The following is a 10,359-nucleotide window of genomic DNA, read 5'->3' on the forward strand; positions in this document are numbered from 1 at the left end:
GAAGTTGTTTTTTCCCCACTTCTCTGCGGCATGACTTCAAGGTGTTACACCTTGGAAAAATCACTGAACATTTACAATGGAAAGTGATTAATTGGTCTTAATGTATCGTGGTCATTAGTCCCCTTTATATATGAAGAAGAAAAATTGACCCTGTTACTGTTTTGAAGCCTATGCATGAGTTGCTTGATTTGTGGCTCTGGGAAATGGAAAAGGCAATGCTAAATTGGCCAGTCATGAATTTCCTGACTTTTCTTTATTTGTGCTTCATAACCGTAGTGGTTGCGGTTGCAGAAAGCATTGCAGTGCTGGACGCTGCAGCGAGGAACGGTTGTGTGTTTGCAGACCAGATGGCTCATTAGAGCAGCAAGAGCAGAGGAAATTGGAGACACACAAGAGTTTTCCTTTGCCCTGTGACGAGCAGCAGCCCTGGGGCTCTGCTCTTTGCGTGCCATGCCATGCCATGCCGCTGTCCTCACCGGATGAAGTCCTTTAGCTTTGCAAAACCACGCTTTTATATTCTTGAGTCTGGAGTTCCTCAGTCAGGTCCCTGCACCGGAGGCGTAGACCTGAAGCAAAGCTGTGCCGTTCAGCTCAGCCAGCTCAGTCACCCTGTTTCTTCAAAGAAGCTGTGAATTACCGTCTCGGGGCAAGGGAGGAGGGCTCTGCAGGTCTGCAAGCGGCGTTGTCTGTGTCGCCTTGCAACCCAAAGGCAGAGAAAAGCTGTGCGAAAAGATGGAGGAGGAACAACCTGAGGATGGAGACCGGAGCGTTGAGCTTTGCAAGCCAGATTAGTAGCTGAAATTTCCCGTGCATAATGCATGTTATTCGTCCAAGAAGGGATATTGATGAAACACCTCATACATAATGGGAGCAGAGAGTCTTCAAAGAAACTGGTAGTACCTCCATTCTCCCTTCAAGATGACTTCGCTCCGTACCCAGGCCTGTAATCAATAATTACCCTGTGATTTCCTGGGAGCCTTCTCGTTCAGAAACTCGAACCAAAGCAGCGTAGGCTGGTGTAGGTGAACCTACGCCAAAGGACGGCAAAGCACACTGTAAAATACCTGTTAGGGCTGAAGAAACTCTTCACTTTCTCATGTCACCTCTGTGGAGTCGGTCTCGTCCTTTGTTCCCGTGCCGCATGCTCGCCTGTCCTTGGTGGTGTCGTATCTCTCCCTTTAGAAAGCACCTATAGAGAAAATCCTTCCATTTATTGCATCTTGATTACTCTTGCACCTTCCTGCCAGTGGCACACAGTAGCACCTCTTTGTTTTACTGGTTTTGCACGTTCTAAACTATTTAAAAAAAAAAAAATCCGCAGCAAATTAAGAAAGAAAAGTAGATTTTATCCATTCTGACTGTAACTCAGCAAAGGCCAAAGTGGTTTTTTTTCCTTTTTGTGGTTGGAATGCTTAAATGACAATTTTCTGAAGATTGTGAGGCTGTTAATGTGCTTACTTCTGAGATGGCAAATTCAACATCCTGTGAATGCTGACGTTTAAAAGAAGTGTTTTTAATGACTGCGCTGCTTACCTTAATTCCAGCATGCAGTGTATCCTAAGTGGAAATTTTTCTCACATACAATTTAGCCAAAGACTTTTTCAATATATAAAGATTATTTAAATAAGAAAAGCATTTACAGGATTAAGATGAATACAGATCTATTTTCTCTTGCTTTAAATTACAGATTCAAAAAAAAAAAAACCCAACATAAAAATCATTGACTTTGTTGAGATACTGCCTAGTAAAGCTAGAAAGTTTGAAGCTTCAGGTGCCGGTTTATGGATAATAGGATAGCAACTCTGTACTCGCAGTCAGTGGGAAAGAAATGGCTGGTAAAAATGTCATTCTTCCAAACATAAGACTGAGTAAAGTACTTTTCAGGAGCCCCAGAAGCAGAGGGGGAAGGTCCGAGGCTCCAAGTGGAGAAGGTATGAAAAAACCTGCTCAAAAGAGCAGGGGTAGCTGGAGGACAGCCGGGGATGTCACATATCCCGGTTGGTCCCGAGGTCACTGCACGGCTTCGTTTTATATAGCGAAAAGATATGCAATGTTACGTTGGGGGGATTTGCAGCCTTGAGGAGAACAGGAGAAAATGGGAATTAAGGATGAGAGCAGGTGAGAAATGGAAAGATGGATCTGACCCATGACTGATTTCATTGAGCTGTAGGTAACTTAGGTCATTAGTCGAAAAAGGAACCATAAGCATTTTAAGTACATCTTAAACTTAGGAGTTTTCTGCTCGCTCCTAGAACAATGTTTGTGTGGTGTTAGCAAGACAGTAAATCCTAAAGTGAATGCTATCTTCACAATTTTACTATCTTTATTAACTTGTAATTCTTAAAGTGGTGGCCTATGGGTATGAGACATATCTATAGAGACATAGGTATGTCTGAGTCCTGTGTAGTTTGAATTTTCTTCGGTCCTGTGTATGACTCGTAACTTTATTTGCTCTTTTAAAATAAATTGTACTTACTCTTAAGTGACTTTTCTAACGTGATCTCTTCTACATAAGTCCATACACAATATCTGAAAATACGCTAGCTGGCTGGAGTTTACTGGGATGATATGCAGCCAAACAGGGTGCTAAAGCAAGACAAGTGGTTTTGGGTTTCTCTGGAAATTTCCTAAGTGCGTATTTTCATATTGCATGTATGAACATGGTCAGGGGCAACGTATTTACTCAGTCCCGTGGTAATCTTTTTTCTCAAGTGTCATAAAGTTGAGACTATAAATATCAGGTGTTACATCAAGGACCAGTTCCTGTGATTTTCTTCCTTTGTTTTAGATGTGCATGTGTGTACGTATATATAAATATATATATATTATATATATATATAATTATATAATGATATATATTTATATATCATGTATATTTTAATGAATATATAGTTATTTAGTTATATTTCTTTTATATATATATAAAAAATAAATTGGGTTTGAGTGGCAGGTATGGGGCAGCTGCCAGCCCTACCTCACACCAGCGCAGTGCAAAAGACGCAGTGCCCAAGCCCCGGGCGATGCCACTGCATCGATTGCCAGATTCAAAGCAGAGCCATCCGCAATAGCAAAGGCAGCCAACTCAGCCTACAGAAAGACCTCCAGGAGCCAACCTGTCCCAGTATCATCTCTCCACGTTTACTTTATTTCCAGTAAGAATGGAAAATTCATTAAAGTTTAACTGGGACAGTATAAATCCACCAGCATTACCAGGTTACATCTATATTTTGCAGAATTGAATTGCGCTGTTGGGTAACCTGCTGAGGAGGAGGCAAGGCTTGCCCTTTCCTAGACAAATGCAAAATGTCATTCTTGCCATTTATTTATGTTGCAATTTGTGAAATTCTCTTAATTTTGTTGTAGAGATTCAATTCACTAAAGAAAAGAAGTTGAGAAATGTTTCTGACTTTTTCATTCCTGCAGCTTCATCAGACATGAAAATACATTTCTATTTAGGGTTTTAGAAAACGTTATTCTAAAGTAAAATGAAATAACCTGCTCAAAAACATTAGTACTTCACATATCTGGACATGGCAGATTCGAGTGCAAAGAGATGACAAGCTTTCATATTTCTGTCTGCTAACACCAAATTCGAATTCCAGAGACTGGCCCCTTCTTTTATTACCATTTCATGTGAGAATAGTTTTGATAAGCAGAAAGGCACTGTTTTGCTAGACATTTAATGGATTTTTACAATCCAATCCTTTCCTACAATTTTCTTCAAGGAGAAATCAATCCTCTCCAACCTTCAAAAATGAAAACAACAAAACAAAAAACTAGCCAAGTTACTTTTAGGTCTCAAATTCTTTTTCCAGCCCAGTTGGCCCATTGCTTCGTATCAACTATTTGTATCAAAAGAAAAAAAAAAAAAAAACCCAAACCAAAAAAATTCAAGAAAAAATGTTTACAAAACTCCTGATCCAGTTTGTTTGAATTAGGAGCAAAATTCCCATCATTTTCAGTGGAAGCCCGTGTGAGTTTAAGCGTACGTTAAGGCGTACCCTTTATCCGAGGTCACTGGTCGTAGAATGAATTGCCAAATGTAAGCCGTTTCTGGCAATTCAGGCCCTGTTAGGTGCAAATGTCCTTTTTGCCGCTGTCCTGGCACGCTGTCGGGCTTTAGGCAAAACCGTTTGGATGGGCTGGTTCTGGAGAGGGCAGGGGAAGCGAAGCTTCTTGTGCTTCGGGGGGTCTTCGGTGGAGCCTCGCAGAGGAGCCGTGGCCTTGGAAAGAGCCCGAGTACGGGGACAGCGGTGCGTCTGTCCTAGCAGGGGGAAGGCTCCGAAAGGGTGGGTTGTTAAAAAAAAAAGCCTTCTATTTTCAGTAGGATAATCCTTTCTTGTCAATATTCTTGACAGTAATTGCAGGTAGGCCACAGTTAGAATAAAGGAGCGTTGTCTAAATAGTTTCTTTTTTAGGTAAGAGCGGACTGAATGTCCACATCGAACAACCTGTACGATGTCACTGTAAGATGGCAAAAATTCACTTGGTCTCAGAGAATTTGGGGATATTGGAGCAAGTCATGGTGACTCCAAAATAGCTGCAGAGATGCGTGGATATTGCAGTTATTCCAAAACCAGGCTTCTTTTTCAGAGGGAGAGGTTTGTGTTTGGCATCTTATGCTATTTTGTATGACCTGTGAGCAGGATGGCCGTGGCGGGGTGGAAGAAGACGGCCGTGCAGTGTCTGCTCTCCCTTTGCTGCTCAACTTGCTTTGAGCCAGGCAACGCGGTCCAGTCTGCTGGTGGATGGTCCACGCCTTTGGTCGAGAAGCTTCCAGGACTTCATCCAGCAGAAAGCTCTGACGGCGTTAGGAGTTCAGACGTGTGTCCCTGCGCGTAACCGCAGCTGGACCCGGGTCAGGACAGTTGCACTGTAATCTGCAGCTGTAAAAGCCTCGTGCATGGGATGCTGCTTTATAAAGTCAGTGTGTTCCAAATCAGATCCTTTCTCCCTCCATGAAATAAAAGGAATAAGTTGACCCCGATATAAGACATATTTTCACCAACCTGGTAACTTTTGACGTTGCTGCTTGTATATGAGATTTAGATAAAGAGGTAAGATCTGAAGGTGGAGAAAAACAAATACTAATGTGGGAGAAAGACTTTTTCTATCCAGAGTCATGTGGTCGTCATGTCCACCCGAAGCCCCAGACCTTAGCAACCTGCTAGCATTGCAGACCTGTGAGGAATAAGTTTAATTTAATTCATTTTTCCTTTGATTTGTTTGCTTGCTTGCCGCACATGCAGCCCCATGTAACCTTTGCACCCCTACTTAATAAAAACCTATATAATCAAGATAAAAGGAAAGGATTTTATAAATATAGCCCCCCACACCTATTTTATTAATGAACTTTCAGCCAAGTTTACTTAATTCCCCTTATCGATGGAAAATACCATCAATACTCATATACATTTAACCTGTTCGGTATTTCAGAGGTAATGTGCTTAATGTCACTGTTGCTATGGCGAGCACCTTGTCTCTAAATACCGTTGTTAATTTTTTTCAGAAAAGGAAAACATAGTGGCATTTAGGACAGCCTATATGTTAGGGGCACACAGATAAATTCATCTGAGGGGAAGCCCTTTCCTAATACAGATGCTTTGACCTAAGGATGCCCCTTGCTGCCCTGTTTCCAAGGCATTTTGCTGTATCTCCTGTTGGAGTTGGTGGACGTGAGAGCTGACCAGTATATTCGGGGAAAAACAAGGACTTGCTTAACTGCAAAAACATACTTTTCACTAGAAATTTGCATCCCGTACTCTTCTCAGAATAAAATATGCAAGAACCAACATAAATGGCATACTCTTTTTTTTTTTTTCTTTCTTTCTTTTTTTCCCCATGAATTGGGCCTTTGATGTTCAAGAGGAGCCAGTATTAAAGGACATCCCTAGAAGGCTGTAGAAATTGTTCCTATTTATGACAAATGTAAAATAGTACAAATCTAGCTGAATGTGATGGTGTCATTAGTTTGTGAATCGCATCCTTGAAAATAACTGTGGAGGAGCCAAATCGGTTTAAAAGAAGATAACAAAATGGTTTAAGCTACTTAGGTTGAATGCCAATTATATTTTAATATTCAACTGAGCATATTTTACTAAGAAAAAAGGCAGCGTCGACGCATGCATAACTCATTGGCAGCGTCGACCAGCTGTGCCACTCTTCTCTTCGAATCACTTTGTGCATTTTAGTAGCATGGTAATTTAGTAGAGAACTACCTGAGTGATGGCATTTTCAATGAGCAGGTAATCTACAGAGAATTTTTATATGGTTATGAGTTCTGTGCTTCAGCCTGGCAACACAAAAATACATCAAGACCAATTACGGTATCAACTTTCAGCGTGATACCCTTGCCACGCAAGTGCATGTATTTCTGCCCCAGGCATTTCAAATTGCATCTAATTTGAAATCTTTGGGGTTTTAATTAAATTTCAGAATATATGGAATTCTTCATTAGTACCTGCTCTGAATAGCAGATTATACTTCTCTCAGTCTCTCGTTAAAGAAGTAGGCTGTGGTAAATAGCATGTTCAAGAACTGATCATTTGTGGTGCCTGGATATTGGGAACAGAAATAGTGAAATGCAAAATAATATCAAAAAGATTATTAGTCCAGTGAGGGACCCTTGATTTGTATTTTAATGGAATTTTACATTTCTCTTAATGATTTGCAAATTGTCCTCTGATTATAAGATGCATTAAGCTTTTCATTTTAATGGAGAGACACAGCCATTAGCAGAAATTTTTTTCTGTCTTCTTTTTAGAGTGCTTCCCTGCAGCAGATAAATATTGAAACCATTAACACCTTTTGATGTACTTTACAGCGCTGCAGCTTGGACCAATACATGAATGAACGAACGCGGCCTTTTATATTTCAGCACTTTGCTTGAAGCTCGCGGTTGTCGTTACGTGGGTGAACAATGACCGAAGCTATATGTTTTGAGGCAAGCAATAAAATTATGTGTATTTCCTTATAATTAATGTTCCAAATGTTTCGGTGAACATCGCTCATATTTAATGCAAAAAGACACAGTAAAGCCAACAGAAGTCAAGATCTGAAATTCAGATTGAGGGTGCTCTGACCTTAACTCTGGCCATCCTTTACGGGAGAAGGACTGCGGCGTCTCTTCGAGCAGGGTTTGTTAAGGGTTCACACGCAACTTCTCAGTGGGGAGGTACACAAACCTATTCTTTGTTGCCGACACAGGAATGTATGTACGCTCTTCATTTGTCAATCTGAAAGTCAAATTTCCTCCTTGCTTTCAGCTTAGTGGGAACCCTTAATGTTGTATAAACACATTTGTGCCTCTGCTGATTTCATTGGGTTTGGCAGAAGGGCATGGGATGAGGAAACAGCCTCTTTTTTGTGGCAAGTTGTGCAGCGTAAGTGGTATTTTCCTGATACTGCAGATTTATGTAAAATAATGGGGCTGTTAGATCAGGTAAATGTGTATTTATTTACCTTACTAACTTATTAAAATCCCTGTAATATTCTTTGGGTGCTTTGGAAAAGCGCATCATTCTTTAAGAGGCGGAGGACAGCAGTGGTTTTAAGCAGCTGTGCTCGTTTCCCCAACCCCACTTGCTTCTCGCACCCCAAATAACCCGGAATTTGTCGGTGCTTTTGTAGACGTCTCCTCTCGTGGCAGGTTACCTGCAAGAATTTCCTCCGGACAAGGTGGTGACTTTAGGGCTGCCTATTAATTTAGCAAACTCTAGTCTCTGAAAAACCATCAGGGGTCACTGATAGGACTTCTCCTCTGTTTGCTTCCAGGATGTCTGTTTAAATAATTTGAATCTCGGGAATTCAGATTGCAGTTCATTTAGCCACGCGCTGTGTATGATGGCACCGTTATCAGTCGAGAGGCTAAGTGACTTCGTGAAATCACGCTTTATGTCTTCACAGTTGTTTTGCTGACTGCTTAAATGCGTGCTCCTTAAAAAAAGAAAAGAAAAAGGAAAAAAACCACTCGTAACTTCGAGGTTGAAGCCAGAAGCTTCTAGGAATTAATTGCTGCTGCTTTCATATGTGCCTTGAAAAGATGTTGCATCATTTGTGAATTAGTGTTTGTAAAGTGTTTAGCTTCATACATTAGATATTTATAATTCAATAATAAATTAATACAAACTAAAAAGAAAATCGGTACTTTGATACTGACTTAATTTGTATGCAGTAAGCACATAGTTACATTTTATTACAGTTAAGCAATTTAATGAATATTATTTTTAACTTTCGCATTTACAAAGAAACTTATAGAAATCTAAAGAAATTGCTACTCATATTTTAGACAAGTGAAGATCTTATACTTTGTTCACATTAGTGGAGCACATTTGCATTGCATGCTTCATATATTAATTTTCTAGGGCAGGTTATCTTTGGTAACACCGTCTTCACAAAGCAACTGAGGGTGCAGATTTCTTGATCCAGAGTCATTTGGGAGTGGATACTTGGGGCCATGTTGAAAAATGAAACGGTAAAAACACCTCATCGGTGTAATTCTAAGCGGAATTATAGAGGAAAAGCAATTATGCGTGAAGCAGTGAAAACTACAGGAGAGATGATGGTGCATCCCAGGCTCCCTCCCCTGGCACGCCCGGGTCCTCTGCCATCAGCCTGCCCGGAGGAGAGCAACCAGCGTACCCGTGCTGGCATACTCCAGGGGCTGACCATCGTTGTGACAGGATTGTTGGTTGACTTCTTTGAAGAGAGAGAATGATTACTTTCTCCGAAATAACCTGGCTCGCTGTTGCCCCGTTGCATGGGTGGATATAGAATTGGTTTGTGCATGTACTTCCTAGGGCACGCTAGTGAGTCCTCCCGGACTGGGCTGCAGTACGTGGTGTAGTAGCCTCGTAGGGGAAACACGTCTGTGCTTGTAAGGTGATATAACAAATTCCAGTTTGTAGAATCGGTTTTACACAAGGTGATACCAAAATTCCTGAATTTATTCCCATTTACATCACGTTGGAGCCCTGAGATGATAAAACAAAGAACTCTTGTAGGCCATGTGCGTGAAGTTCAGAGCCCACAGTTTCACACTTACTTCGTGGTGGTTCTAGGTTGCACGTGTGTGTGCGAATGGAGGGCTGGGGGGATTCGAGCTCCTTGTTTGGGTTTGTGACTTTATTTCTCCAAAGCTGCCCAATTTGTAGGTCATCGGCACTCCCAGGTTTAGTTTTAAACCTGGTGATCCTGAGCCAAGACCTCGAACTAAAGGTCGTGATGAGTTTGAGATTTTGATGTTAGTAAACATGATTTGTAGTTATAAATTGGAAATCGTGTTTTATCAACACGTGTGAGTGGTTGAACCCTTTTTTTTCACCTTGTATTTTGAGTTCATTAATACCGGAATGACACTTCCAGCATATCCGTACATCTTCTGAAGTTTTCTGCAGAACATCCCTGCCCGTTCAAGTCTTAACTGTAACCAGATGGTCCTGCCTACCCTTCCAAAATGCCGGTGTAATTAGGAAACTACATCTTCTCTCATTTATTTAGGAACTGTGGGCAGGTTTGTGCGTCTCGTTAACAGGACGAGTCAGGGGAAGAGCTGGGTCGTAGCAGCACTTGGGAGGCTGCATTTTTGTTGAGTTCCAACAATGCAGATTGAGGTAAATTGAATTTAATTTGGGGTTTTTTTTCTCCAGAGAAGGAGAGGACCAACCTTCACAGACCTGGCACCATCCGTGGCGCTTTCAACAGGCAATATAACAAGAACTCCAAGAAATGGGAAAAAAGAGGGTTGAGGTGGGACCAGAAGTTCTGCTTCAGTGTGTGCCTGCCGTAATTTCTGAATTTTAAGTCAAGTGATGGCCAGTTGCGGTCCCTTGTCACACATGGCCCTTCCGTAGGCATCGTTATTGCCGTGCGAGAGCAGAGCCCAGTTCCCAAGCTCAGTCTGCAAATTGCAGCTGATGAGGAGAATTTAGAAGACACCCAGGTGAAGTTCTTGGTGACTACCAGCTCTCTGACAAAGTGAAATAGAGACAAGTCCCTCATTTATTTCTATCTTGACTGGAAAAATACAAATTTAATTTTCTGGCCCAGTCACTTAGAAATTGCAGCAGAGCTGGTGCGTGGTATCTCTGGAAGGACTATTCTGTGTCCTTTGCAGAACGGGTATGGCATTAAATACTGATAAAATATGAAGAGAGAACCTGAGTTTGAAGTGAGTGAGATAGTGGTTGATGTTTCTCAATAGCTCTGATCTGCAGGTCTCTTGTATATACGTTTATAGTCGTTCTTTTGTGTACCAGAAATATTCATGAAGTCATTAAGAAGTTATTTTTACATACTTTGCACAATTATTCCCTGCTCCCAGAATTGACGTATTTGAAACAAAACAAAAATATTTGCTCC

At 41.3% G+C, this 10,359-nt stretch overlaps 1 protein-coding gene across 1 annotated transcript in view; it reads left to right on the plus strand.

The window, feature by feature from the left end:
* Positions 1-10,359, plus strand: part of MGMT (O-6-methylguanine-DNA methyltransferase) — a 172,483-nt gene that overhangs the window by 141,406 nt on the left and 20,718 nt on the right. The gene's annotated exons all lie outside the window — the stretch shown is intronic.

The sequence above is a fragment of the Ciconia boyciana genome, chromosome 8 (assembly GCF_034638445.1).
Source record: "Ciconia boyciana chromosome 8, ASM3463844v1, whole genome shotgun sequence".
NCBI classification, from domain to species: Eukaryota; Metazoa; Chordata; class Aves; order Ciconiiformes; family Ciconiidae; genus Ciconia; species Ciconia boyciana.